This window comes from Caretta caretta, chromosome 18, assembly GCF_965140235.1.
Source record: "Caretta caretta isolate rCarCar2 chromosome 18, rCarCar1.hap1, whole genome shotgun sequence".
Classification (NCBI taxonomy): Eukaryota; Metazoa; Chordata; order Testudines; family Cheloniidae; genus Caretta; species Caretta caretta.
In genome coordinates, this window is record NC_134223.1 from 17,601,923 (window position 1) to 17,627,202 (window position 25,280).

General features: G+C 39.2%; 2 protein-coding genes across 4 annotated transcripts in view; one reads left to right on the top strand and one right to left on the bottom strand.

The window, feature by feature from the left end:
- The window catches only part of GNB1 (G protein subunit beta 1), an 84,588-nt gene extending 62,823 nt beyond the window's left edge, over positions 1-21,765 (bottom strand). Inside the window, exon 1 of one of the 2 annotated variants that reach the window (XM_048824769.2) lies at positions 21,558-21,765. The gene's annotated coding sequence lies outside the window, so the exon portion shown is untranslated. The remainder of the gene's footprint in view (positions 1-21,557) is intronic. The other variant, XM_048824768.2, reaches the window with a different exon arrangement.
- Positions 21,766-21,818: 53 nt separating this feature from the next.
- The window catches only part of CALML6 (calmodulin like 6), a 64,821-nt gene continuing 61,359 nt past the window's right edge, over positions 21,819-25,280 (top strand). The window contains exons 1-2 of one of the 2 annotated variants that reach the window (XM_048824772.2): positions 21,819-21,889; positions 22,998-23,087. The gene's annotated coding sequence lies outside the window, so the exon portion shown is untranslated. Of the gene's footprint in view, positions 21,890-22,029; positions 22,459-22,997; positions 23,088-25,280 lie in introns of those variants that run through there. The other variant, XM_048824773.2, reaches the window with a different exon arrangement.

Consider the following 25,280-nt stretch of genomic DNA (forward strand, 5'->3'; position numbering starts at 1 on the left):
TAAACTCATATCCCAGAATATTCACTTCTTTAGAAATCTACTTCTACTAAGCCTCAGTTGACTATCATGCTGACTTGCATGAATAAGGCTTACTCAAATTAAAGTATGGACATTTTGTTTTTGCAAAGATTCCTAGACATCTTTAAATGACAAGACTCAGAGGCAACAATCCCACTTGATTTTTAAATATTAAAACACCTTCATGGTTCTCTGTTCATACATTAGTTTCCCCAACTAGGCTAGTAGTGTTCAGTGAATCGTGAAAGAATGAGACCTCCAACCTGATGAACCTCATTCACAATTACAAATACAATTTTTATAAAAGTAATGATTGTTTACACAATGCCAATTTAACTGTAAGAAAAACTGGAGTGATCAAGTTTATTTTTCTCTTTGCTACAGGTTTTTAAGTGGCATTTTAGAATAAGTTTCAGAGTAGCAGCCGTGTTAGTCTGTATGCGCAGAAAGAAAAGGAGTACTTGTGGCACCTAAGAGACTAACCCATTTATTTGAGCATAAGCTTTTGTGAGCTACAGCTCACTTCATTGGAATGCATCCGATGAAGTGAGCTGTAGCTCACGAAAGCTCATGCTCAAATAAATGTGTCAGTCTCTAAGGTGCCACCACAAGCATTCCTTTTATTTTAGGATAAGCGTTCATCACCGGACCTGTGAATATCAGGTAACGATGTAGGGTATACTCAAGGTCATCTACTACATCAATCTTGAAAGACATGTAATTTGCAATTTTCCTGAGGTTTCATTAAGAAAGAAGGATTTTCATGCCCTTGGTTACCAAATTCTGGAAACTGTATCACCTCTCATGCTTCATAATCTTCTCTGAACTGATAAGCAATTCTGTCTAAGTGTGGTCAAGTAGCAAAGAAATTACTTATTTTAACCCTTCACTGTAATATACTCCAAATAAAGCAAACTTATATAGATATGTGACAACAGTATCATAGGACAAACTAGCAAGCAGCAGAAAATTAAAGATGTGCCATACTATATACACTTTTATCCAGCAGTTCATAGTAAACATAGTATGTATAGCAACCACTCTGATCTAATAAGAGATGCCTTCAGTACTGAGGTACGACAACTGAATACAGCAGCTATATCAGAATATTTGAATTGATTCATACTTCAGCAAAGTTCAAATTTGTATGGTAAGTTTGTTGCATCCTCCCCTTGCACAAATCAGTGTAAAGGGAATTTGTTAAAGATAAAACTTTGGTATTCTTATTTTTTGAGATAGTACACTCATTAATTACAACTCAACATCCCCTTATTGTCACACACATTGCGTCATTGCAAAGACGACCTTACATCTCAGTAGCAAGAGACAATGGCACTTTAAAGAATCAAGCTACTACCTCTTTTTCTGCTCTGATGACCCATTAAGTCAATTTTCACTTCTGATCCATTAGTACTAATAGCAAACTGAAGCCATCATTTCCTATAGTACTTATAATTGATGTTACAGGAACATAAAGCTGAATATCAGGTGGGGTGAAAGGAACTGCAGAAGAGAAGGAATACAATAATTTAGGAAGATTTAGAATAAAAATGTATTATTGTTAAGCATTATCCGTGTTTGCTGTTGTACAGCACAGAAGATAAGAGTTCCTGCCTCAATGAGTTTATAATCAAAGAGATCACACAAAACACAGAAAGAGTTTCTACAGCATAAAGAAAAGGAGTACTTGTGGCACCTTAGAGACTAACCAATTTATTTGAGCATGAGCTTTCGTGAGCCACAGCTCACTTCATCAGATGTTTACCGTGGAAACTGCAGCAGACTTTATATACACACAGAAATCATGAAACAATACCTCCTCCCACCCCACTGTCCTGCTGGTAATAGCTTATCTAAAGTGATCAACAGGTGGGCCATTTCCAGCACAAATCCAGGTTTTCTCACCCTCCACCCCCCCACACAAATTCACTCTCCTGCTGGTGCTAGCCCATCCAAAGTGACAACTCTTTACATAATCAAGTCGGGCTATTTCCTGCATAGATCAAGGTTTTCTCACATCCCCCCCACCCCCATACACACACAAACTCACTCTCCTGCTGGTAATAGCTCATCTAAACTGACCACTCTCCAGGTTTAAATCCAAGTTAAACCAGAACATCTGGGGGGGGGGGGGGGGGGGGTAGGAAAAAACAAGAGGAAACAGGCTACCTTGCATAATGACTTAGCCACTCCCAGTCTCTATTTAAGCCTAAATTAATAGTATCCAATTTGCAAATGAATTCCAATTCAGCAGTTTCTCGCTGGAGTCTGGATTTGAAGTTTTTTTGTTTTAAGATAGCGACCTTCATGTCTGTGATTGCGTGACCAGAGAGATTGAAGTGTTCTCCGACTGGTTTATGAATGTTATAATTCTTGACATCTGATTTGTGTCCATTTATTCTTTTACGTAGAGACTGTCCAGTTTGACCAATGTACATGGCAGAGGGGCATTGCTGGCACATGATGGCATATATCACATTGGTGGATGTGCAGGTGAACGAGCCTCTGATAGTGTGGCTGATGTTATTAGGCCCTGTGATGGTGTCCCCTGAATAGATATGTGGGCACAATTGGCAACGGGCTTTGTTGCAAGGATAAGTTCCTGGGTTAGTGGTTCTTTTGTGTGGTATGTGGTTGTTGGTGAGTATTTGCTTCAGGTTGCGGGGCACTACAGTGCTAATAAACAATGGCCACATAAACACCACCCTATACCGGAAACCTACTGACCGCTATTCCTACCTGCATGCCTCCAGCTTTCACCCTGACCACACCACACGATCCATCGTCTACAGCCAAGCTCTGCGATACAACCGCATTTGCTCCAACCCCTCAGACAGAGACAAACACCTACAAGATCTCTGTCAAGCTTTCTTACAACTACAATACCCACCTGCAGAAGTAAAGAAACAGATTGATAGAGCCAGAAGAGTTCCCAGAAGTTACCTACTACAGGACAGGCCTAACAAAGAAAATAACAGAACGCCACTAGCGGTCACCTTCAGCCCCCAACTAAAACCCCTCCAACGCATTATTAAGGATCTACAACCTATCCTAAAGGATGACCCAACACTCTCACAAGTCTTGGGAGACAGGCCAGTCCTTGCCTACAGACAGCCCCGCAACCTGAAGCAAATACTCACCAACAACCACATACCACACAAAAGAACCACTAACCCAGGAACTTATCCTTGCAACAAAGCCCGTTGCCAATTGTGCCCACATATCTATTCAGGGGACACCATCACAGGGCCTAATAACATCAGCCACACTATCAGAGGCTCGTTCACCTGCACATCCACCAATGTGATATATGCCATCATGTGCCAGCAATGCCCCTCTGCCATGTACATTGGTCAAACTGGACAGTCTCTACGTAAAAGAATAAATGGACACAAATCAGATGTCAAGAATTATAACATTCATAAACCAGTCGGAGAACACTTCAATCTCTCTGGTCACGCAATCACAGACATGAAGGTCGCTATCTTAAAACAAAAAAACTTCAAATCCAGACTCCAGCGAGAAACTGCTGAATTGGAATTCATTTGCAAATTGGATACTATTAATTTAGGCTTAAATAGAGACTGGGAGTGGCTAAGTCATTATGCAAGGTAGCCTGTTTCCTCTTGTTTTTTCCTACCCCCCCCCCCCCCCCAGATGTTCTGGTTTAACTTGGATTTAAACCTGGAGAGTGGTCAGTTTAGATGAGCTATTACCAGCAGGAGAGTGAGTTTGTGTGTGTATGGGGGTGGGGGGGATGTGAGAAAACCTTGATCTATGCAGGAAATAGCCCGACTTGATTATGTAAAGAGTTGTCACTTTGGATGGGCTAGCACCAGCAGGAGAGTGAATTTGTGTGGGGGGGTGGAGGGTGAGAAAACCTGGATTTGTGCTGGAAATGGCCCACCTGTTGATCACTTTAGATAAGCTATTACCAGCAGGACAGTGGGGTGGGAGGAGGTATTGTTTCATGATTTCTGTGTGTATATAAAGTCTGCTGCAGTTTCCACGGTAAACATCTGATGAAGTGAGCTGTGGCTCACGAAAGCTCATGCTCAAATAAATTGGTTAGTCTCTAAGGTGCCACAAGTACTCCTTTTCTTTTTGCGAATACAGACTAACACGGCTGTTCCTCTGAAACCTTTCTACAGCATGTGTATGTGAGGGTGACTGAATTTTTGATATGGGTGGATCAAAGCGACTATTCATCCACAAAGAGATTAGCAGAGGACCATACAGAATGGGCTACTTCCATTACAAACTTCCAGCAATGAAGAGGACACCTAAGACGACAGAATTTTTATGAGATATGAGATATTGATATATGAGATATTTATGAGATATTGCACATAAAGCCATAGCATTATCCCTGGTTGTGCCTGAACTGAACTTTTAGGAAATCTATCATTTCACTACAGCTGTTAACATTAGTGCAACTCTGCAGGTGGCAGCAGGAGAGCGAAATACTAGACCGGGTCCTATTTATTTTTGTTTTAAAATCACCATGTTGTCTAAGTGCACTCTGAGGCCTGGTCCACTCTTAAAAATTAGTTCAACCTAGTTACGTAGCTCAGGGCTGTGAAAAATTTAGTGCCGTAGGTAGGATGACCTAACCCCCAGGGTAGACCCATCTAGGTCCACAGAACAATTTTTCCATGGCCCTAGCTACCACCTCTTGGAGAGATGGATTAACTAACATTGGCAGAAAACCAGCAAGATGGGAAGTGTCTGTTACAATGGCACAGCTGCAGTGCCGTAGCTGTGCTGCTGTAGTGTAGATAGGACCTGAGTAGGTATGGATCACATGGCAGTAAGTTATTCATCACCTGAGACATGCATTCCTTAGTGCCCCTGCCATGGAGCTGCTCTAACATTTATCTCCTAAAAATGCCTGGTGTAGCTGAGGCCTCAGGCTGAACACAGAATTAGCAATGCTGTTTCAGCCTAGAGGCTTAGAAGAACAACCTGTGCAAGTAAAAAGTAATATTAACCACAACAGAAAGAACTTGACTATTTTTAATGTGACTATTTATTCCTAAAAAAGGCCTCCTGACCAAAACTTTACTTTCCAAAGTAAGCATATAAAAACTAACATCCCTCAAGCGTTGAAAAAAACTGCGGCTGCAATATAGCAATTTCCTATCTGACATTTTAAACTCAAGTCATGGTTCATATCATCGCCTGCTGTGGAAAAATCTTTGGAGGGGTAAAAAAGTTCTGTGCATTTCACGACATGGAATGCCCAGTGTTGCTGCCTCATGGGGTGGAGGAACGCTAGTTGACACAGAAGTGATGCAAGGCATGGGCTTGCAATTGTATCAAAGCATCATAAAGAGGCTGCGTTTCAGCGTAAGCTCTGAATGTGGCCACTCTACCATTGGTTCCTGTCTGCTACTAGCCCCACTGAGGTGGGAGGAAGCTTTGATACTTCAGGGTTTTGTGCCATATAATCCACAGGATTTCAAGAGAACATGTGCTATCCAGAGAAGCCACTCCACAGTTCTGGCTCCCTCCAGAACCCCAAACTTGTAATGCTCATGGAGGGGGGCTCCTACCAACTTGGTCATATCAGTTGTGCTCCCGTCCTGCAATAGTCAGCCCCAAATCTCACTTTTGGTCTGTTATAGTCCCTTCTAATGTGCAATGTATGGGGCCTTAAGTATCTGAATACACAAATCCATCTTCTTAGTACTTAAAGCTCAGAATTATTCTGTGGACACAAGTAAAATGTTTTTACATCTCTTACTATTATGAATTCCAATTTTTTAGAACTGAATAGGAAAGTCAAACAATAAGAACTGAATGCCCCATTTCCTTCTTTGGGCACATGCTATTTTTAGTTGTATCTGCTTTTTCCATGTACATATATCCAATACTACTATAACTCCATGTGGGCGGAGACACGCTCCCTGAAGCTCAACTAATTTAAAGCGCTATTCCTTAAAAAAACAGATGAATTATTGGGCTACATGCTTCGAAAAACAAAGAACTCTCACTCTGAAGATTCCTTGCAGGAAAAAAAACACCCCAATGAGCTATTTGGTTAGTTTTTCACTTTCTGTGTCCCCTTCCCAAATTGTGGTTCACATCCTTCTGGCTATGTTACTCCAATTCTCCAGCCCAAATACAGGCTAAACAAGTCTTGAAAAAAAGTGGTGCAGTTCCACCACAAAAGGATGGCAGGATTCTGAGGGATCATGCCACTGAAGTTCTACCTATGGGCACATGGAGGGCATAGAATAGGCCGAAGGAGGTGCAGGGAGGGAGATGGCCAATAGATTCACAACTATGTAGATCCATTGACTACATCCTCAACGAAGGGGTGACAGTGGGTTAAACACACTTAAGTCTGGTCTACACTAAAGTTAGGTTGATGCAAGACAGCTTACATCGACATAACTATGGAATTGTCTACACTTACATTTCACTCCTCCCAACATAACTGCCCTGCTACGCCAACTTAATAACTGCACCTCCACGAGCAGCACAGAGTCAATGTTTATGTAGTCATGTTGACAGTGTAGACACTGCATCGCTTACGTTGACCGTTACTGGCTTTCAGGAGCCATCCCACAATGCCTCACATGGACTCTACAATAAATACAAATGCTCCTGGTGAGGACAGGCGCTGCTGACACAAGGAGGAAAGTACAGACGTGCACAAGCGGTGCAATTACTGTGGCAGCTGTATGCCAACATAAATTAGGTGGGCTTAATTTTGCAGTGTAGACATGGCCTTAGAAATATTACCAAAACCTCAGGTCTGCAGCAGAAAATATGGATTGACTGCTGCTACTTTACGACAGGGAGGAACTGTGCTCCCAATGGCCTATGAAAAATCAATTTGAGCTTTGAACACAATAATGCACTTGTGTCTTAACAAAAATGCTTTCCCCTGCTGCTTGACCTTGATAAAATCATAAATCGTGCTGTTGATGACATTACCACTGCACTGGAAGTGACATCAATATAAGTATTAGGACCTTCATGGTGGGATTAAATTGGAAAAAAGAGTGGTTGTGTTGGAACAATACCTTGTTTAAACACAGATATTGGTAGTCAAAAATAGGAACATTAAAGACATGAAAAATTAATTTATATTTAAATCTAGATCATAAAGACTCACCCAGCATGCAATCCATCAAATGCTCAAAAGAAAGTGATAGCAAAATTTAGTTTATTTCTTTTAAATGATCACCGTTTATTCTGTACACTATGCTAATTAAATACTTAGCACAGTCTCAAAATATAAAATTAAAGATTAAGATTTTACTTTAGATATTTTAATTTGCTGCGTACACTATATTTAAACTAGCATAATAAACCTTTTCCCTTTACAAATACATGCCTGCTAATCAGGAAATGGAGTCAAGTTGACAAGAATCAGCTATTGCTCCTGTTCTCATCACATCACTTAGGCTATGTCTACACAAGCATTTTTGTCAGTCAGGGGTGTGGAAAAAAAAAACCACACCCCTGACCAAACATAAATTTCACTGACAGCAGCGCAGGGGTGGACAGTGCTATGTCAGCGGGAGACTCACTCCCATTGACCTACCACTTCCAACAAGCAGCGGTAGCTTTAATTATGCCAATGGGAGAGCTCCCTCCTGTTGGCATAGAGCAGCTACATGGGAGACCTTAGAGTGTTGCAGCTGCATCAGTATAGCTGTGCCATTGTAAGGTCTGTCATCTAGACACAGCCTTAAGGTAGAAGAGCTTAAGAAGAGCTCTATGTAAGCTCGAAATTTGTCTCTCTCACCAACAGAAACTAGTCCAATAAAAGATACTACCTCACCCACCTTGTCTCTCTAAGGTATACCAAGGCAGCCAATAAAATTTTAACAACTTCTACAATGGTACTTTTAGCAGTGTGAATTAATCCACACATTAAGATTCCAACAATCCAAAAATATGAGAGATGGTCAACCTAAGCAAAGAGTGCTTAAACTCTTTTCTCAAGTAGTGCGAAGCTCAACAACAGTGCCTAAAAAACATCTAGGCATATTTTCCCATGTGCAGAATTAATGAAAAAGTGTTCTGGCCACAAGCCCTTATCCAGCAAGGCATTTAAGCCCATGTTTAAAGTTAAGCATGTGAGTAGTGTCACTGACTTCAGCAGAACTATTCACATTTAAATGTCTTGCTGGACTGGGACCTTAGTGCTGTAAAGGAATACAAACTGTATTGAAAATTAGTTTGGCTACTTATATTCCACCATAGATAAACATTATGCTTTACTACACAGATAAAGACACATTCCCTGCTTCAAAAACCTTGTAATATTAGGGCCTGATCCTGCAAAGCACTTTGGCCATGTCGATTCTTACCACTGACTTTAACGGAACTACGCAAGATGATCCCCTTGCAGTATTACGGCCTTAAGACAAACCGAAAAGGACTAACTGAGGGAAGGACTGAACAATGGTACTTGAACTGCCTTCCATCCATCATACTTATCACTCAGTCCTGGCTATACACTAATATGGAAGCTGTAGCTTGTTCAACTGATCTGAACATCTCTATCCTTGCTCTCCCAACCATCCTTACCGAATATAGGACTAGGAAGAGAGATTTCAACCCCTACAAGTATCTTTTGTGCAAAGACTTGAATACACAAACTTAAAAATTACTAGCTTATTTGACAGGTTTCAGAGGAACAGCCGTGTTAGTCTGTATTCGCAAAAAGAAAAGGAGTACTTGTGGCACCTTAGAGACTAACCAATTTATTTGAGCATGAGCTTTCGTGAGCGAAGCTCATGCTCAAATAAATTGGTTAGTCTCTAAGGTGCCACAAGTACTCCTTTTCTTTTAGCTTATTTGACAAATTTCAATGACTGAAATGTAAAAATTCAGAAGCCCAAACAATTAAGCTAGTATGCCAGTCTTAACAGAAAGAGAAGGACGCCAAGATTTAAACCATTCCAATTGATCTGTACTGATTTACTACTTATAAGTTCTCTGAAGACATACATTTTCACGCTGGACACCAAAGCTAACAAATATTTTTAGACGCACCCACTAAATAACGATCCTCAGAGATTTAAATCTGACACGGTTTTTCCTATTTTATAACAAACCTTGCACATTGTAAGCAGCACAACTGTTCTGTAACTCTTCCAATGCCATTGTCCACAGTAAGCATACAAGCAGAGAAAGTTCTCATTCCATCAGCCTTTATGTTGCCAGTTCATACACCCTGATTGCTTGCAGTCTCCTAGTTATCATTACATTTTGTCCTGCAAAGCCAATAAAAAGCTACATCAGAGCTCAGGAAAGTGGCAATGGAAACAGAGCTTTTTTACCTCTAGGCCACTGGTTCACATCCAGTTCAAGTTGGTAGTCACCAAAAATTATAGCCATCTTAAAAGCAGTTCAGTGACCCCCTATGCGAAATGTACTGGTCTCAATACAAAATCTTGGTGGACAGGTGTCCACATCCCAAAATCATAACTGCCATCCTTGTCACCAGTGGTACCAAGGACTGAACAGAAGGCTAAGGAAGGGTAGAGCAGTAGAGACTTCCAAGGTACTTAATTATGGAGGAGGGGGGTGTCTGGGAACACAGAATGCTTCTTGTCTCAGCAGCCAGTGGGTTTGGGGGAGTGGGGCTGAAGAGTGGTGTTCAAAATTTATCTGATGCCTTCCAGTCATAGGCTGCTACAAAAGATAGAATCTCTGAGTAGAATCTAGGGACAACACCACAGCAGAAGTTGCAACATCTGGAAGGTGGGGAGCCTCTGCTTCTCACCTGGGTATTATCCCTCTTGGCCAGCGCCCCCTATCACAGGCGGATTTTTTTTTAATAAATATTTTGTTAACGGGTTTATTCCTCTAGATAGTACACATCTAGGGAAGAGTGGGAGAAGAGGACAGAGAAGACACAGCAGCATTGAAAGCAATGTAGAAGGGAAAAAATAAGGGGAGGAGGAAGAGAGAAATAAGAGCAGAAACCAGCAATGAGAACATCACAGAAAAAAAAAGTCAGATTTATTTCAGGGAAAAAAAGCACACATGGAAGCGAGGAAAGGAAAGATGGTCTAACAACAGAGCAATATGATAAATTGTTAAAGGACCAGGAAACAAGAGATCGATGTTATCTCCCAACTCTTGCTCTGCATTTGTACAATGGGATTCCAAATTCTGTTGCTGCTTCTAAGTGCTATTGTAATACAAATAGGCTTTTTTTTTTTAAAAAAAAAAACACAGTAAAGAGAAAGTTATTTGAAAATATATTCCAATTACTTATAGTACAAGACAGCCAGTACATACAGCGGACCCTCGCTAGAGCGCGGATTCGCATATAGCACCGTCGTGGCAATGGATCCCAAATTTAAATATTTCAATTTTAATCCATGGTAACGCAGCCCCACGCATGGATCCCGAACTCCGCATTCTAGCGAGGGTCCGGTGTATTCTTTTAAACTGTAAGGGGACATGGTTTCAAGGCCCAGCCTGGAGACATGCTATTTTTCACTCTGGATAGTAGACTGAGTCCTCAGGCTAATAGGCATCAAGGAAATTCAAGACCTGGCTTAGTATATGAGTTCATATTTAGCTTTGTGGAAAAAAAAGAGGTTGCAAGTGAACAGAAACATTAAAAGATCACATTATATGCAGGCCATCCTCTTATATCTGGAGATTTGCCAGGATACTTTACCACAAAACTTTGAATGTGGTTTGAAACATCTTCTCCATTGTCAAGGAATTTACACAGCTTAACACACACACACTTCATTTTCTCAGGATATTCTATTCAATGACAGAAAGTGGAGGATTTGAGGAAAATGCTACAAAATTGCATCTAAAAAACTTATGATTAAATCTTATGTATACAACACTAAGATGCAATAGCAGGTTAGAGAACACTCAAGTAGCCACACCTACAAACTACTACACCTGGGTCTAAAAACCCTATATATTTAGGTTTCTTTCTGCTACCAACAAATATGTTTGTATTAACAAATGTGTTTATATTAAGGAATAAAAGCATTTCCCTACAGTGCTGAAAATCCAAGTACAAGGCTTTTCCCAGAATTAGAAAGTAAACAGATTATGAAAGGAAAGTGAAATTGACTAGTCTAGCTTCATTGTCTAAACTGAGTGAAGGATAAATTAAATTTTTAAATATCTGATTACACTTTATTTTTCTCCATTTATACTATGACGATGACACAGGTAATAAACTTTTAATTTTTAACCCAACACTGTCTCTTTCAACAAAAAGACTTCACTTTCTAACAATTTTATGCAGCTTCTAACTAATTCAGACTTTTTCTACAAAGAGCTAATAACTTGTCTAACAAAACCTGCAGTAGTTGCAGTGATTGTAGTTTGATTGTCCATGAAGTCCCAATACTCCCATAATAGTTGTCAGAAGCATTCAAAATATGAAAGAGCTACTGCATAACACAATTGGAAGCTTATTATGGACATAACTGGATATTTTTAATCAAAAAAGCTGATCAACATGTTTGAAGTAATTTAATTTTTCTGCTCAGTTGCTAATCTCTGAAAATGTCCTAACTGTGCTATTAACATTTTATATTTGTTAAACAGCAATAGTGGGCTTGGTACTGTACAAGACATGGAATTTACAAGCTAAGCACACTTGTGTTCTGCACACTGGACTGGACGGGACCTTTCTGCATTAAAACCCTGATTAGTGCCTATTCTGCAAAACCGGCAAGCTTCAAGGTCCAAAACTTGTGAACCCAAGGCAGCTGAGTATAAATTCATCTCATTCTAAGGATATATACAATTTGTTTCTAGCCCTGACAAGTAATACAATCTCAAACTTCAAAACACAGCGATTCTTAAATAATCTTATTTTCCCATATCATTGCCATACACAATTACAGCTACTTCAAATTAGTATAAAGCAGTATTCTAATTAGAGGATCATGATATATTGGCTGCTAAAATCATATATGCAATGAAGAGATGGCAGAAAGATAATGCCGTATTTTGAAGTATGGGATTCACTTACTGGGCCACTGGAGCTCCTCTTGAAAGTGAAAAGAGGAACTGCTTATGATGTCAGCAGCAGCACTAGACTAAAAGGGCTTCTCAGAGTGTGCTAGGCAAGGGAACTCCCACAGAAAAAAATAAATATAAACCGCTAAGGGTTTTCTTAAACCATTGAGAAAGTTTAAAGTGCGAGCTTGGACCAACCTACAAGAATTCTCTAGTCATCCAAGTTACACTTTTGAGCCTGATGAATTCAGCGTAAGATCCAGGGAACTACAAGACATCCAGTCTTTCAATGTCTGCATCCAAATGGTATGAAGTATTCAAGTGAGGATAAAAGCTGAAATGACTGCAGTTTCTGCCTTCTGTCATACTGACTTTCAACACATGTTCATGGGTCAGCAATACTTTGACTCTAGTGTATGGCTCCAGCTTATGAAATTTATGAAAATAACTACATCAATTTAAAAATTAGAACACTGAATTTATGGGTCATTCAGCTATAAGTCCAAGAAATATTTCTTATCTGGTTTTAAATAGCAAACGGAACAGTCATAACAATAAACAAGTTATCAGGCACAGAAGAGGTGCATACTGATTGCCAGGCAGTGTGTCTGCCAACGCTTAAGAAAATTCAGGACTTCGTAACCTGCAGCATAATTAAATTGCTATAAACATCAAGCAAGTTGTTGGTGATCTTTGTACAGACAACACTTCTGCATAACAGACAGTGGTCTCTATCCACTAAGATCTTCAGCACCCCTAATATTCATTACCTTATGAAGGGTGTGTGACAGGATTATCAACACTGCAACACATGCTTATTCTTTCTAATAGTTTAATAAAGTACAGGAATTTTTACTTCCTTGGTTGGCATATTATAATCTGATTTGGAGTCTCGGAGATATCAGCAGGATACAACAACAGGAACCCTTGCCCCTATTTGTCTGCCTTATTTTGTCAGCCCTATGGAAAGTAACAAGTCCCATTTTTTGTTAGCCCACTTTGACAAGAGCATCTTCTAGGACATGCATCTAATGGGAATTTCTACAATTTAAAATTAGCTATGAGAATTAGATTTCTTTTTAGTTTCTTACAGCACAAAAATGTCTACTTTGTTAAATTTTACTATGTTATTTATTATGACCAGAGCCAGAAGATTAATTTATATTATACCATCATAAACCTCAGTGTGACAAACTTGATGCTTATGTTGACGCATTTTAAACACAGCAAAAGTCTACTGTAAATATAGCACAATACTTTGCACCAAACATGCCATATATCGAACCTCATGGTCTGACCTAATGAATTGTCAGCCCAACAATTTAAAAAAAAGGTATACAGAGAACAAGGAAGAGGAAGAGAATTCATCTTGAGCCTGTCAATATAGCTTATTCTCCTGAGATCAAAACAGAACTTATGACGTAAGTCTACAAAAGAAAGCTTGCAACAAAATATCACAGAGTTTCACAATGCATACATAAATACTAAAACAAGAGGAATGATATAGCCATAGTCTCTATAAGTTCAAATCTTCAAACTGATCAATGTTCTTGTCTGCCCTTAGATTTTCTACTTTTAAAGCCCTAACGACAACATTAATTCTTGCAGAATGCCATGTAGTTCAAAACCATACAATAACCTACATATTTTCCCCTAGTAAAAAAAATGTCTGGGATAATCAGTGTTGCCACAGGCATTCAAATGACAAATTCAAGTTGTCCCAAGAATGTGCCAACCATTACTATTGGTCATTTAAATTCAGTCTCTAAAGCAGCTACCTTGTAATTTGAAAGTGAACAACTGTATATTCTTCTGTCAGAAAAATCTGTTAGTAATCTGTCTGAGCTTCCCACACAGCACAAAAAACCGACCCACAGTAAATACCTGTGTAAAGCTCCATAAACTTTCAGATAAAATTCTAGAGCACTTCTATTTATAGACAATGTGATTTCAGTAACATTCTCAGTTGTTGTAATTTATTTCCTCAAAACAACATGCAAGCTAGCTAGTACCCCAGAAGTGAAATTTACATGAGTTTGCTTATAAACAAATAAGCAAACAGAACACAAAGGATAGAGATATTTGGAATATAAAATGCAGAAAGCAAAAGGTCTTACATAGTTTACATAACAGACAAGAAGTATAGAAGTATTTGACTTTAGGGAAAAATGAATTCTTCTTTATGCAGGGGGAAGATCATTACAAAAGCAGGTAGCAGTTAAGATTATTTAGAATATGAACAGAGTGGTTTACAACAGCAACAATGAAAGGGTACATCACAATCTTGACTGTTAAGAAGAAATAGGTGAAACTTTCATGTCAGCAATGCCTACCCATCCTTGGTGGTTGTGATTCTTTACCTCTGTCAAAGTCTTATGGCAGCCTTGCAAAATTCAACTCACTCAACTTTCCTGGTCCAAGTACATTTTTGATTACTGAATAAGGGTGAACAAGCAGCTTTGGTGCCTTACCTGGTAGAATGCTCACAACAAGTTTGTAAGGCCACATTAAGGAGTTTGTGGAACCGCATATTTTGCTATTATAAATTTTTTCCTTTCTTGAAAGAGTTGTAGATAATGACAATATATTTTAATTATGATCCTTCATACTTGTATTCAGCCATATGGAATCTGCCATTGTAATAAAAGCAAACTAAACATTCTAATTATGGACAATCCAGATTTTATAATTAGGAATGCTGGTGAATTTTGCTCAGAGGAGTGTGGTAGCATTAAATATTCAACCATAAATACAACTGACAACAGCTGGAGCACAAATCAGAATTACTCGCAGCAACAACAGGACATATGTAAAATGCTGTTCAGCTATCCAGCATTCAAGTAATCCTTAGCATGTGTCAAAGATGCTTCCTTTTCCACACAGTTACCAGAAATTAGAGAGATTTTGCAGGCTAAAAATTTAAATACATTAGGTACTTTTTACAAAGCAAAGTTTTAATACTAAAAATATATATATATATATATATATACCTAGAGCAGTACATGGTGTTTCTACAAGACTAAAATTTACACAGTCAGACATGGTTTCTTCTTTTATCATTCTTTTCTTCTGCTGCTTATCCTCAGCACCTGGCTTTCCCTTTAAGTTATAAGTATTCTCTATGAAAATGTCAAACTGAAGATAATCTGGTCCTTGTCACTTTTGCTCCGTTATAGGGCTAGCTGCACTTCTGGTACGCCCCCTCAGGTCTTAGGCCTCGCATCTTTAGATATCCTGGGGTGGCATTCTACAATTCTGCCACTCTTGGGCTTCTCTGCACAAACATTTAACCCCTGGCAAGGTGGGGTGTGCACTGGCACACCAAGCACTGTCAGTATGTGTCATGGACAGTTCGGGAATGCGCTTTGATCTAGTCCTGTGTCAAAGAGAACTAAATTAAAGTGCATTAACAAACTATTAACATGCGTCAGCAGGGTCCACATGGACAGTTAGTCCACAGCAAGCTAGCATGGAGCAGATTCATGCTCCTACTTGCCATGGGCTAATTGTTCACATAAATATGACCTTAGTTAGATCAGGCCCCGAGCTGCAATAACCTGTGTAACAGTGCTTACTCAGAAGGTCTGAGTCCAGGAACTTGCGGCTCTTCTCTTCAGGAATATACAACCATTGGCTAACAACAAAACACCTTCTTACAACAAACTTATTTATTTTGCAGTAGGAACAGAGCCTGTAGACAAAAAAAGATTAGAAAACAAGGTACATCCATCTCTACCTTATCATGCTCTGATGGTAACCTAAGCAGGGCTAGCTTCTTTAGACTCCCATGATAGATGTTTGTCTCTCACCCTGGCTGCCCTGCACAACTATCTATCCCCTTCTCTTTAGGGGGTGTTAGCTTTTAAACTGTCCCTAGTTCTTTTGATCTCCTGGGTTTGCAGGCCTCTTCCTCTCCTAGCATTGTTTGAAGTGTTTGCTGAGAAGTGACTTATTGGCCATTCTTTTACCTTCCTGCTTGTTTTTTTTCCTGACACCCCCATATTAAACTAACTCAATATATTAATATAGTAAATGCCAGAACATACAATATTCATAAATTACAGAGCAGCTCCAAATCAGTCACAGAGCTAGAGAATCAACAGAAGTCAGTGTTCAAACTAGCATTTGAAATTACTGTGACTGACCAGTGGATGATTATTTTGGAGTCTCACCACCAATCATGTTTATGCTTCTGTGAAGTTTCAGAAATTTTACTATGATTTACATACAAGAATGAAAAAAAGCCAATCCCTAATTACAGTATGGCTGGGAAACAATGAGTATATATGCAATGTGTAGCAAATAGGCACTGTGTCTTAAGATGTTCCCAGGTTATAAAATGTAGGCTATGTGGTTATCCTTTAGCTAAACATCTAAGACTTTATTGCACAGGAACTTAAGGCACAGAAAAGAAAAAAAAGAAAAAAAATCAACCAGTGCCCTTTATCACACTAGACTTCCAGCTGGAGTCTTCAACCTAAATACAAGTAATTCTTTCTTAAAATTGAAATACTTTCACATCAGCGTAATCTAATTTCAATACTGCAGTTCAACAATTATCATATAAGCACCAGGGTCAAATTACATATACAAATATTAAAAAACTTGGATACACTATTGTTACCTGAGGTTCACAATACCATTTTTTTAAATGGGTAATAGAAATCTGTCCTTATATAATACTCTACCTTTAAACATGTATGCATATTTTTGAATATCTACATTTTTTGCTTGCATTGGGAAGCCTTCTAAGGAAATGCAAATTACCATTAGATGCACAAGTAATCAAAGACACAGTTAACAGTCAGCTCAAATCTTTTAAAAAGCTTTTAATGTTCTGCTAAACTACCAATTGGCTCAAGTATGTACAGATTGTGTATATATTTTTGGTCAATGCAAAAAAAAAAAAGTTTTCAGCTGAGAAAGCTGAAAAACTAATATAGATATGATACACACCCTTTGGAGATATATTAAATTGTGATCCAACATTAAACTGATCCATATATAATTTTTTAAAAGTTAATTTGTGACTTTGGTTGCAAGAAAAACAATCCAGATTTTCAATTGGGTAAACTATTTTTTAGCCTGCACTTAAGGCTATAGTTAGAAAACACCCTTGCTCTCCACCCTATCCTGACCATCAAAGTAACAGAATCTAACCAGCACAGGGTTATCAACGTTCTCCCTACCACAACCACTAATATGTTACGGCAAGAAATGTTGGCATTAGTCAGTGTAGGCATTGGGGGGGGGGGGGGGGAAGAGTCGAAGAGTCCTAAGAAGATTTGTCTAATAGTAATTCAACCATATGACTACATGATTTCTCATTTCCATTTGTTAGTATCAAACTAGTTGCTAAATGGGAGTCTCAAAACAATACGGTATGCCATATGGCTAAAACTGGATATTAAAATTGAGAATATCAATTACCAATCCACTAATGCTGAGAGCCAAAAATCCATGGACAGTAAGAATTTAATCCAATTCAAAGACCGCAACATGAGCCAAGCCTTATCTACAGGAGGCAAAACCTACAGTCATTTTAGCAGAAAGCTACAAAATACAAATTTCAATCACAAGAATAAACTCAATTAGTAAATGCATCACCTCCTTAATACTTCTGTACCTTTAACCTGGAAGTTGCAGGGAATCAACCTAAGAAAGAATTTATCTTGCTTTGTTAAGAATATATTTCTGGATCTCAGCTTTCTGAAGGGATCTAACTTAAAACCCTTCTTACAGGAACTACGTAAAAAGCACACATTTTAGCAAAATTACATATACAGTTTATATCCCTACATTCTGATTTTATATAGTTACCAGTATCTAATTTCACACTGTGGTTGAGAAATCATAACTCAAAACAGAACTGCTAAGGAAGATCAGTTAGTTGCTTCCTACATGACCTAATTTAAACCTTTAGAACACCAGGAAGTTGTTACACACAACACCTAACAACATCTTGTTTGGTTTGGGGGAAGGGTGTTATACACAAAAAAGATTATATATATTTGTTGTTAATGAATATATTCCAAAGCAATCACATTTACATGCTGGGTATACAACAACCAAAAGTCAAACTATTCTTCATATTCCACAATAATTGCTAATTTCCAAGGATATTAATACACAAATAAGGACAATAGTTTTAATTGTTTCAGTTTTTAAATTTAAGATCGATTTACTAAATGTTCACAATTGGATAAAGTTATGCATTCAAATGGTGGGAAACACTGCTAGCTTTTTTTACCTTAAGAAATTGTGAATTCTTATTAGGTTTAACATTCCATCTTCAAATATGTTTCTCCAAGTGAGGGTAAAGCCTCAAAGCTGTTCCAGCTGGATTTACAGTAGATTCTGAACATGAGGCACCAACAAAGATTTCATGAAAGGATGCTTGCTACACAATGACCTGACAACTATAAGGACTAAGCAGGGATAAATTTATATGATCTTAGTCGCCCAATACAGGAACCTACTTTATTTTTCAAGTTCTTACCATGAAAAACAAGAAGAATCTGAAATATTAAATACTAGTGAAGCTAGTTTTAAATTCAATGGCATAAAAAAAAATATTCAAACTGAAACAACACTGACAGGTTCTTAAAGAAATGTCTGTCCTTCAAATGATTTATTGAACTAATTATATAGATGTAGTTAATTTCTTCAATATTTATCTTCATTTTGAAAAATGCTAACATTATGCATTTCCAATACAAAACACAAAAACGGAAACAAAAACCTTAGTCACAAATAAGGTTTTTGTAGCCCAATACAAAAGTAAGCTATAAAACAGATTGGTTATACTCTAAATAACCAATGGCAAATGATGGATTATAGAAAAAATAAATCCACAGAGCAGTACTAAAACTCCTGATCCATTATCAAGAGTTTAGAGGTCATCTGAATACAGAAGACATATTACAAAGCAGCAAAATATTTTTAGAATAGTGCAACATGTATTTTAAACTTATTAACAGTCATTTGAAAATGCTTGGGAGTAAATCTATTTTATTAAATACTAACTGGAGAGTTTATTTTATTGAGGATGTGAAGTTAGAAATAAGGTTAACACTAGTATAAATAATAAACAACATCATAAACTACCAATAGGAAATTTATACCTTTCTGGAATATATACTTTTTTTAAAAAGTCATCTTGTAATGTAATTTTAAAATATGACATGTACCATATAAAACACAGAAAAAGGTTTTAATATCCAAATAACCTTTTTCTTCCACCTCTTTATAATGGAAAGAATAATGCCCTAAGTATGACAACTATTTCAGGTCAAATGCAGTTTTAAAAGCCTCCACATATCATCTGAACATTCTCAAGCAGAAGGGAGCTTCTCCTTTGTATCACAAAAAATGACTACTTGGGGTCTGATTATTACTAGACTGGTAAAACAAAATTTTACAAAGCTACTCATACAGGATTTTGTATACACATTCTGGATTATGGAAAAATGTTTTTTTAAAAGTCTATTTGTGGCTAAAATAGAAAACAAAGAAAAACGTTCCTAAATGCCATTATAACGGGCATTAGATGATAGAACAAAATCACGTTTCTGTTTTATTCAGTCACAGCCTATGTGAAAATTTCAACAAAACTATTTACTCCTCCCACCTAGTCTATCCTCCCATGTATTTGGGGGAAAACCTACAAAAATTAAAACAGGAAGAAAAACGTTTGTTTTACCATTCCCCCAATCCCCTTCCTACCACAAAAAAATAGGAGAAAGCAAACAAAAAACAAAAGACATCCAAAATACAAGTAAGGAATAAGATCTACTTTGGCAGAGCTATGATGAGGAGGAGTTGAAAATGAGAGAGCTGCCTTGCTGCAAACGCCATCTTGTTGCAGTTATTGGGCCCAGGCACAGAAGGATCCATTCATTCACAGCAAAAAGAAAATCAAACACACACCCTCGGTAAGCTGCAGCCACCAAAACAACTGCACTATTATCACCTCGCTCCCCAAAAATACACTCTTATCTAAAAAGACTGATACTTAGCACTTAAAAAGAGTTTAGATCTCAGTGCAATCTCTTATTTTTTCACATGCATTTTACATATAAATCGACAGCACTTTGTCTTGATTCACATCCTTCTGCTCAGCAAACAAGCTTCAAAATGTGGAATAAGCCTCCAACGACTAGGTGCAGAAATGATCAAACTGCAAAATGTTTTGTCTCTCATTTCAGTCAGTTGTCTACAAGAACAATTTTGCTGGATTTTTTTTTTAAAGCTTCCTTTTATTGTCAGATGTTCTTTCCTCTTTGTTTCTAGTGTGTAGACAATACCTAATAATGTGGCAGTTAACATCATGGAAAGGATGCCTTATTTGAAGTGAGTCCCAAGTAGTGACTTGGTAAGAGAATATTGAAAAATCACATTTGTTAAAATTTCAGCTAATCTTCACAAGTGATTAATTGACATCTTGGAATAAGCTCTATGTCATCCCGACTCTCTTCTAGACAAGATTATTTTTAAAGTCTTGCCTATTCCCTAATTTCATATTCATTACTTAAAATATACATGACTGTACATCCTTTTTCATTTTTATATGCAGTTTTAGAATTGAAATTTAAAAAGCTACACTTTGAAAACACCTTTAATGGATAAAAAATGTACTGAAAACCTTTTCATAACTAAGCTTTGAATTTGGGGGCAGGAGTTTTTAATATTTTTAACACTTCTTCCATGGAGAAACTCCCTTATTCTGCTGTAGCAAACATCCTCCATGATCTTCGATATTACACTTACAGGCACACAAAAATATGCAGCACCATAACAGATGGAGGAACAACAAATATGCAAGCTAGATTTAAAAAAAAACATAGCTAAGGGATTAACACAACTATAGACCATACCCACCCTTCCTCCCACAGCAAAAAACAGTGTGAACCCATCCTCCAAGCCTCAGATGTTCCCTTTTCTGGGCTAGGGTCTGCTTGGAGCAGCCTTACCCTGTTTGTCACACCCTTGTCTCCTCTTAATCAATTTTCCACCATTACAGCAGAAACACACCACAGCATTTCTTGAGACTCTCCCTCCCCCAACACTCTCTCTGTAGGGCTCGGTTTCTTTGCCAACTCACCTTTATACCTTAACGCACACACACATATACACACACACAAAGAACAGCACAGTGCCTAGTGCAAATCACTCCAGCCTAATTGCAATTAAAAATGGAACCCAGCAAAACCCCGGGTTCTCTTCCCTTCTGGTCTTAAAAAACCCTTCAAAAGAAAGACTCTCCCACTCCTACCCCCACCTCTTCCTTCTCCAGCAGCTAGAGAGAGACTTGCTAGGGGAAGCTGAAGGGAGGTATTTTCAATCTCTCTATGCTCGTAGGCGCTGGACAGGCTGGGGGCAGGGGAGATCAGGGGGCATGGGGGGCTGTTAGCGAACAGGAGGGGCGGAAGAGGGATTGATGAGGCGGGCAGGAGAGGGAGAAGAAGGCGCGGAGACACAGGGAGAAGGGTCCTGGGGAATCTGGGGAGTGGGGCAGCCGGGGAGGAGGGAGTGTCCGCGGGAAGGGGTCCCCAGGCCCTTACCTGCCCCTCCGGCCGCTGCTCATTAACGGGGCCGCTGTGTCCGCCGCCCGCGGCCCCTGCCCACTCCAGCTGCGTCCCTACCGGGCTGGGGGAGCCACCCGCGCTGCGTCTGGCCGGTCCCGGGGAGGCGGCGGCGGCTCGTGGGGCGCCCTGGCTCTCGGCTCCTCCTCGCGCGCTTGGTCCCCGCTCAGCTCCCCGCAGCCATCGGGAAGCGGAGCCAGGCTGGGCGCGGTAACCGCCCCGCCCGTGCGGCCCGGCCGGGAAACCCCGGCTGCCGGTCCCGCCCCGCCTCCTGGGCCGGCCCCCGAGCCCGCCCCGCGCGGCTGAGGAGGGTGAGGCGGGCGAGGGCGGTGGGAAGGGCACTGAGGAGAGGGGGCATGGGAGGAGGGGAGGGAAGTAAGAAGGGCAAAGGGGGAGGCGGGGAGGGAAGTGGGGTGAGATAGCAGCGGCGGGGAGGGAGAGAAGGCGAGGGGCACCGGGGCTAGGGAAGCCAGGGCCACCAAGGGACTGAGCAAGAGTTGGGGACGAAGCCTTGTTTGTGGGGTAAAGCTCCGGGTAGTTTCAGGCGCTGGGGCTTTAGCACGACACTGGCCACCCCCAGCACCATCCCAGGATTCATGCCCCCCAGACAGAGCCAGCCCATCTCGCCCAAAAGCTCTTTAATTAGCCTCTCATACAACAATGGGGGCCGAAGGGAGAGGGCGATGAGGAGAACGGAGATCAGGCCAAGTGACGTTTTTCTGGTGGAGCAGTTTATTTCTCTCTTCGGGACCATGAAACGCGGAGTGGTCAGTTTCACTTTCTGGTTCCCTGGCTCCGTGCAGCGGCTGGACTTCTCCTCCGGAGGACTCTCCGGCCCTGCAGTGCTGTGATTCTCTCGGGGAAATGTTTAAATCCGGAGGTAACGGTCTCCGTGTCAGCAGTTGAGGTTTTGTAAAGGATCACCAACTTTTTTAAAAAAATTAAATTTTGAGCTTCGCCTAAGCAAAGGTGCCCTTGCAAAGAAAACAATTCCTTTTATTACAAAGTTAACATGAGAATAAATTATCCCCCCCAAAAGAAAGTTGGGTTTGAAGAAAGAAAAGGACGCGACAATAGTCAGAGACCTCAGTGAGGGTTTTTTTTTAATTATTTTTAAAGATATAAGAAACCTATTCGCTTTCAGGATCTTGGAGAAAAAGCTACAAAGCAAGAAGGTTGGAAGTAGTTCCCTTTTACTTTACCCCTGGGACTCAGAAACCAAGCAGTGACATAATCTAAAATAATCAAACACAGATGTCCCTGTAGGGTTTTATTTGTATTGCAGCAGTGCCCATAGCCCCAACAGATTGGAACTCAATTGTACAGATATATAGTAAGAGATAGTCCCTCCCCCAGTGAGTTTAATCTAAATAAGCAAAAGCAAGGATGGGAAACAAAAATATTATTCTTATTTTACAGCTGGGGATTAAGGTACAGAGAGATCAAGTGATCTCCTGCATCCCAGTTTAGTGACCTAGCAACAAGACCTGTTTTCCTTATGGCAGAAAAGTAAGTATACAGATACACCAGTCTTTTTTCATTAACAGTCCCACGTGCATTTTCCTGTACTTTTACATTAAGTCACATGTGAGGACTTCTCTTTTCGTCTAACTAATTACAATGAAGCCCATAAGAACCAAACAAACTCTTTACCCAGTAAAACCCACAGAAAAAAGGTGGCTTAAAATCCTGTCTGTATGTGTATTGATAAAGCTAGAAAAGAAAAATAACACTAATTTCTTAATAAACCAAAGAAAAGAAGTTGCTCCTTGTAGCTTCAAAACTTTCCTCTGTAGGTCTGTAATTGTCTCCTTCTCCAGGATTTAAATTTCCAGGTATGTGAGGAAGTGCATGCTGGGAAATGTTCGTTTAAAAAAAAAAAAACACAACCCTCCACCCCCTCAGAATTGGATGGTTATGAGTAGTTACTAAGAAAGAGTAAGGATAGTTTTGGTGATTATGATTCAAGAGAATGAGTTACTTGATGTGTGTTAGTATAATATGAAATAACTTAGGTAACTATATTTTTATTTTTGTTTGTATAATAAATATTCAAATGTGTTTTGAAAAATCTTACATCTTGTGTTTGATGTTACTGGTAAATTTGAGGGTGGAGTCCTGAACAAAACAGGAAACTTTACTTAGGTGACTAGATCAGAGGACTGAGCATCACAATTCTTGGGTTACATTCCCAGTTCTACTATTGTTCTGTTGTGTAACCTCAGGCTATTTGCTTATACCCCATTCCTACAAACATTTATGGGTGTTTACCTCTATGGACAGGTACAGTCCCACTGAAGTCAATGGAACTACTCATGTGTAAAGTTGGGCATGTGCCTAGAGGTCCCAGATTGTGGCCTTGATCTCTTTTATGCTTAATTTCTCCCATCTGTAAACTAGTGATGAGACTTAACTATTTCAGAGGCTTATTGTCTGCTTTACTGGGTGTTGGTAAAGTGTTTGAAGTGTAATTATAAACACAACTACTGCAATGTTCCAGTCAAAACAGCCTCTCCTCTGAGTGGTAGGGTTTCTTATAGCGTATGTTTCATAATTGTTTATAGATACTGTATATAGGTGGGCATTTTTTTAAACACTGAGATTAAAATGTCATTTTTGAGACCCTAAACTTTGTGTTGAATGTAGGGGAGACCACCCAGTATTCAATATACAAAAAAGAGATGGCATATAGAAGCTAAAAACATGTACTGTTAAGCAGAGTTCAGGCCTGAGTGCTCTTGTGGAATTTCATCAGCTTTAATTGCCAAAACAGATTGGCCCCTTTCCAGTCTGTGTCCAGAAGTGTCTTGGCAGATTTAAAGTCCAAAAAGGTACTTTGTCTTTAAACAAGGCTCTGAGCTTGTTCAGAATTAGAAAACCACCTTTTAGTCTTCTGAGTGGTATCTTTCCCTGGGGTTAGGTCCCATCTCCTTCCCTGTATTACTAGACTTAAATATATATGGCATGAATCGTTTGTTATAACCATACAATAACAAACCAGTGAACATTTCTTCCCCTTAATTTCAAGCACCTGTGACACTAGATGACACACATTACTACTGCTTTGCCCTGCTTTATATGTCTGCTCCATTCTTACATGCTGCTCATAAAGAGAAATTTACATGAATCCTGAGCTTTTAGAAAATATGCCATCAGAATTATAGACTGCTCCTCAACCAGGAGTCCATTTCATTTTTACCTTTTTCAGTATTGTATGAGAACTATGGACTAAATTCTGTGCTATGTTAGATGTGGGCTGTGCAACCTACTTCAGTATATGAGGGGTTTGGTAAGAGAGTTGAACAGACAAAACCTTGTCCTAGTGTCTAATTTCAAGTTCTTCCTCCCTAAGTGCATACTCACAATGCAGCTTTGGAGCAGTTCCTGTAAGAAATGTTCCCATTCCAGTTGCTTAATTATAATTCTCCTCCCAACAAAAATTATGAATAATACGAAGTTATACTATTAGCCTGAAAATAAAAAAGGGAGGACGTTGTCTTATTTATTTATTTATAGACTAACTAACTGGACAAGTTAGTTCTGTTGAATTTTAAAAACTGTCAGAATGGTTTCTCTTTGCTGTCTGCACATAGTGACAATTTGAAAGTTAAGGTGTACACATAATATCCATTTTGCAACACAGCAAATGCCTAATTTTTACATAATATGTTACATAAAATGAAATGTGCTTAATACTATAAC